This window comes from Gossypium hirsutum, chromosome A10 (assembly GCF_007990345.1).
Source record: "Gossypium hirsutum isolate 1008001.06 chromosome A10, Gossypium_hirsutum_v2.1, whole genome shotgun sequence".
NCBI classification, from domain to species: Eukaryota; Viridiplantae; Streptophyta; class Magnoliopsida; order Malvales; family Malvaceae; genus Gossypium; species Gossypium hirsutum.
In genome coordinates, this window is record NC_053433.1 from 88,264,350 (window position 1) to 88,269,798 (window position 5,449).

Here is a 5,449-nt window from a genome sequence, read left to right on the forward strand (position 1 = left end):
CTGAGCGTTGCCCATAACGCAGAGCATTCCAGCTATGATTCCAAGAGGAAGTGCAGCTTCCAACCATATCCAAGCCATTCTCTCTATTCTCTGTCTCGTTTCTGTTTCAACTTTTTCAACCTTCCGGTGTTCAGAGTGAGCACTAATAAACTGTTTTGTTTTGTTTCGGCATTTAGCCCAGCATTCATTTTAATTTCTCTTTATAATTTTATAATTTTTATATATTAAAATTTTATATATACCCAGCTTTTAACATTTTTTAATGTTTATATTATACTTGTATTATATATTATTATAAATTAAACTTTTTATGTATTATAAATTATATAATATATAAAAATAACAAATATAAAACATTACAAACTTAAAAAACGGGTTAAGTCAGGCTCGAATCTTCGACTATTTAAGCCTGAGCTCAACTCATATTTTAAATGAGTTTAATTTTTTTACCCAAATCTATTTTTCAAGTTTAATAATTTTATCTAATACCTCTCAATTTTTGATCAGGCCTTCGAGCGTAAGTGAGTAGCCTAACCCATTGAATAATTCTATTACAAATACAATGTAAAATACCATGGACAAAGATTTGAACAAAAATCATCTATTACATAAGCATATTAAAACTAAAGACCCACAAATCATAATTTGCAGGTGCTAATATTTTAACCTCGATGTCCTTAAGCAATAATAAGGGTGAGTATTCGATCAAATCAAGTAGAATCGAATTGAATCAAAAAAATTGAATTAATTGAGTTGACGGGTCTTATTTTATCATCCTAACTTGATTTGAAATTTTTTCGAATCGAGTCGAGTGAAAAAAAATTCAAGTCAAACTGATTAAGTGAAATTATTTGAGTTAAATTAAAAAAATTAAATATGTCAAATTTAAATCTTATTATAGTATAACTAATTTCATGTTAAAGCACATGAATTTGAAATCGTATATATTTGAAAACTTTTTCAAAACAAAATAAGAAAAAAAAACTTTAGTATGATAAACTTGAGTCATTAATCAACTTATTTAGGTAACAAAATTATTATTTTAGAAAATTTTTGAAATTTTAACTTTCTTTATATATATTTTTAAAATTTTAAATTCTTATAATTTTTAAAAAATAAAATTTGGAATTTTAATATTTTTTTAAATTTTAAAAAGTATTTTGAATTTTTAATAATTATTTTGAATTATTTTGTAATTTTTGTTGAGAGGGACCAATTTGTTTATTTTCAAAATTGACAGGGACCAAAAGAGTATTTACACCGATCTTTTATTCGAATTATTCGAATTGTCAAATTCAACTCAACTCGAACTCGAAATTCAAATTACTTATTCAAGTTGACTTGAAAAAAATCAAATAATTCAATTCGATTAATTTTTTATTTATTTTATATTTTGGGTTGAGTAATGCATTATAAGTTATTATCATATCTGCTCTCATAGTTTCTTCTCAACCTTTAAATAAAAAGATAATGTGCTTCAATGCACTCGAACCCATATCCTTTTGCACTGATAACAATGTTGATGTCAATTGATTTAAAACTCAATCTACTCAATTCGGTTAACTTAAAATTTAATTTTTGTTTTCGATTTTTCGAATCAAATTAAATTTTGCTCGCCTGAATACCAAACTTCAATAATCTTTTATTATTATTATTATTATTATTATTATTATTTTAAAAAAAAAGGAAAACTAGATCTCATCAATAAATTAAGCTTTGTTTACACGTTCCAATGACAGAAAATAGATAACAAAACGCAAAACCTATCTAAAATCAGGTGTTGTAAACCATTTGGTGTTAACTCATTTCCTGGTAAAAGCCAAAAGTAATTGAATCTTTTACTTTTTCTCTTTCATCTCACTTCTGTCAATTGTAAACCAAAAGAGCAAAGGACTAATTTCCCCCACTTTCTCATTCTTCAACCTCAATTAAACTTATCTCGTGTTGAATATGTGAAGCCACCATGGAAGGTGAGTCTACAATCCAATATTTACTGTGAATTCATCCAATCTCTCACTAGCTAGTTCATGAGCCACCATGTTTCTTTCTCTAAATATGTGGGTAACTCTTAAAGTTTTTGAACTACCGGAGTAGAGCTTTCCCTTATTGGATCAAAGGTCCCATAAACGATCTATTAATTGTATGCCTTTGAATTTTTCGAATGACCCTCAAGCTATCTCCTTCAAGTATAAACCTCTTGAAACCCAAATCAATAGCAAAATGAGGCCCTGGTGCATGCCCATGCTTTTGCAACAAATGATTCTTTTGCATGCCAACATTGTAACACCTAGACCATATTTGGTCACTGGATCCGAATGTGTGATGTCATATTACGTTATGTAATCATCAATTATTTTTATTAAATTTATTGCATAATCATCACTTATATTAATTCAATCATCATTCATATCTATATACATACATTGATAATGTCAAAGATTATTAATTAACAAGTCAAGAGAATATACGAGGTCGAATTTGGAGTTAGGATTTGGATCCAAACTCATTATTTAAAATCCAAGAGCGTGTCTCAATACAACAAGACTATGTCTTGAGACGGATCCCCCTTCAATTAACATTTTTGCTTTGATGGTGATATGTCTCGAGACATTAGGGTACAAGTCTTGAGACTAGGCCCTTCATGTCTCGAGAGTGGTCTCAAGACGCACTTTTCTTGTTTTCCTAACTTAACTTTGACGTTTGGATGTCTCGAGAAAAAGAGAGTTTGTCTCAGGACTTGGAACAAGACAAATTTATTTTAGTTTCGATATACCTTTTTCTTAAGACAACGGTCACATTGTCTCGAGACTTAATCCATTTTGTCTCGAAGCTGGCTTGGTTAGTCTCGAGACCTAATCCACTAAAATGTACCAAATGGTAAAAATTGTTCCTGAGGTCTCGAGACTCTAAGGTAAAATGGCCTAAATTGAACATTTCAATTTCATTCAAACCTTAATCAAAACTTGTCTAACTTACCTAAACTTTACACCAAACTCAAATACATCAAATTCAAACATAAAAACATATTCAAACACCTTTCAAACATTGCATTCAATACAACACCAAAAAAATTGAAATTCATCTCTTAAAACATTATAAGTCCAAAAATTACCAAAATAAATCAAACACATCTCCAACCATAAGACTCAATCTAGGTACATGCCTTTAATTATTAATTTATATACGAAAGGAGTATAAAATTGATCTGAGCTGAGTTTAGATACTGGCCTTGGATGTTGGTGACTTCGGGCTAGTAAAAATCTGCACAATACCTGCATATGTAAATAAACATAACCGTATGTTGAGTATTGAACACTCAGTGGTACTAATATTATTTGAAATAAGAACATAAAGCAATAAGTAAATGAGCATCCTATAATATATAAACACATTATTCTTTAGACAAGTTCAACATTAGATATATCACTGTATTAGGGTTACATGCAAGTATACACAGTCGTTACAAGTAGTAAGTAGTAAGTAAAGATTTATCGTATTTAAAACAATTTGGAAGAAAGCAAGTAAAAAATAATAGTGTTGTTGAGAGACAAAAATTATTATATGAATTAAATCATATTTAAAATATCCACAAATAAAACAACACATAATGTAGAAGAATAATAACAACGAAAAGATTAAACACAAGATTTAATAAACATAACATGAATAGACTAGAATAAATATTTCACTTAACAAGAGTTTATTGACAATTATAATAAGAACATCACGAAAGATCGTGGCAACATGAAAATTCATTAAACCCAATTCCGTTTTAAGCATAGGCTTCTCTCGAAGTCCTATTATGTCTCTAAGTCACCTCACATATGTCTATATCAAACTAACCTAGAGATCACCCTTTCGGGCATTTCATGTAGTTTATGCATAAAACAATCATTTTTCAATATCGACATAGTATGCACCATTTAAGTCTTTTGTCTATTAATTATTACCTCTTCTTAGATTAAATAGCTAATTAATTCACCTACAAATGTTGGTCTTACATTCATAAGTATTAACATGAATTAAACCTAAATGAATGAAATAATCATTTGCACATAACATTCATATTATAAAAACCAATTAACTCAAATCATGATTCATACTCATTCTGAAAAAAAATATTAAGTTATGCTTTATTAAATTGAAAACATAAAGATGATATGCAAACATGTTTGTCAACATAGAAAAAAAAATTAACAATAAAGAGAAAATGAAAAAGAATAGCCGAGGGGGTTATCCAAAGCCATTCACAATAAGAAGAGAAAACAGTTGGATTGCAAGGGGTTATTTGCGACTGCTCATTGCGGCTTCACATAGTGGCTCTCCTCCTATTTTTCATGTCAAATCACCTAAATGCTCTCATTCTCGACAATAGTTTTGCCTTATTTTGTGGCATGCAAATTCTTAGCAAGCCATAAGGAAAAAATGACACTTTAAGCTTTTTCTCTGAAAAATTGATGATGATTCATGATGCTTGATGCTCATTTATACTTGAAGGTCCCCAACTTCCCATGCTAAAAATAGCATATGATTCCCCCATAATCTCTATGAGTGTGTTGTACCTTCATTTGTGGAAAGAAGGTGAGTGGTTGCTTGATTCTAAGAGGGGACATGCTTGATTTCCTCCTTTGTATGGTCGACCCTTACTAAGTGGATAGTGGGTGGCCATTGACTACTATTTTTAGCAAAGGTGTGGGCAGTTGTGGCTTAAATCAAGGGAAGGATTTGTCGTCCTTGACTAAGGGAGAATAGAGGTAGAATTTTTCTATTTTTGGGAGTGGAATGGTCGAACTTTGAGTGTTAGTATGGAAATGGATAGGTGATGGTTATTTGGAGAGATGTTTGCTTGAATCAAGGAAAGAAGATCTCATTGATTCTCTCATGGTTATGCTGTCCCTGATTCATAGAAGGTGGGGAATTTTGTGCTTGAATTAGGGAAAATTTTAGCTATAATCAAGGGAGGTTGATGGACAGGGTCTTATGGATGGTAGGTGTGTAATGACCCAAAATTCACGGGCACTAGAAAAGTGAGTTATAAGGCCTTCGTCTTAGTGAAATAAGTTCGAAAATAATTATTAAAAATATTTATGAGCCTAGTGGTGTGTCTAATTAGGTTTTAATTAGGTGAATTTAGCTTAATTTAGAGTAATTAGTAAAAATGACTAAATTAAATAAGGAGTAAAAATTGAATTATAGATTAAAAGAAAGTATAAAGGGCCTAAATGGCAATTAAGCCAATTCTTAAATATGAGGCGGCATAAGTTGATTGAATTATTAAAAATTATTAAGGTTTAATAATAATAATAATAAATAATAATAATAATAATAATTATTATTATTATTTTTATTATTATATTATGAAATAAGTTAAATAAAGACAATTGTATGGTAGTGATTAAATACAAGTGTGTGATATTTTATTTAATTAGTAAAAGATATTTATTAGATA

The 5,449-nt window shown here is 29.5% G+C and overlaps 1 long non-coding RNA gene across 1 annotated transcript; it reads right to left on the minus strand.

Annotated features, from left to right (window-relative positions):
- Positions 1-1,680: 1,680 nt before the first annotated feature.
- Positions 1,681-4,449, minus strand: LOC121208354 (uncharacterized). Its single transcript, XR_005903335.1, has 2 exons — positions 4,252-4,449; positions 1,681-3,272 (listed from the first exon to the last, which is right to left on the minus strand). It is a non-coding gene; the product is annotated as an uncharacterized lncRNA (long non-coding RNA).
- Between the last annotated feature and the right edge of the window lie 1,000 nt (positions 4,450-5,449).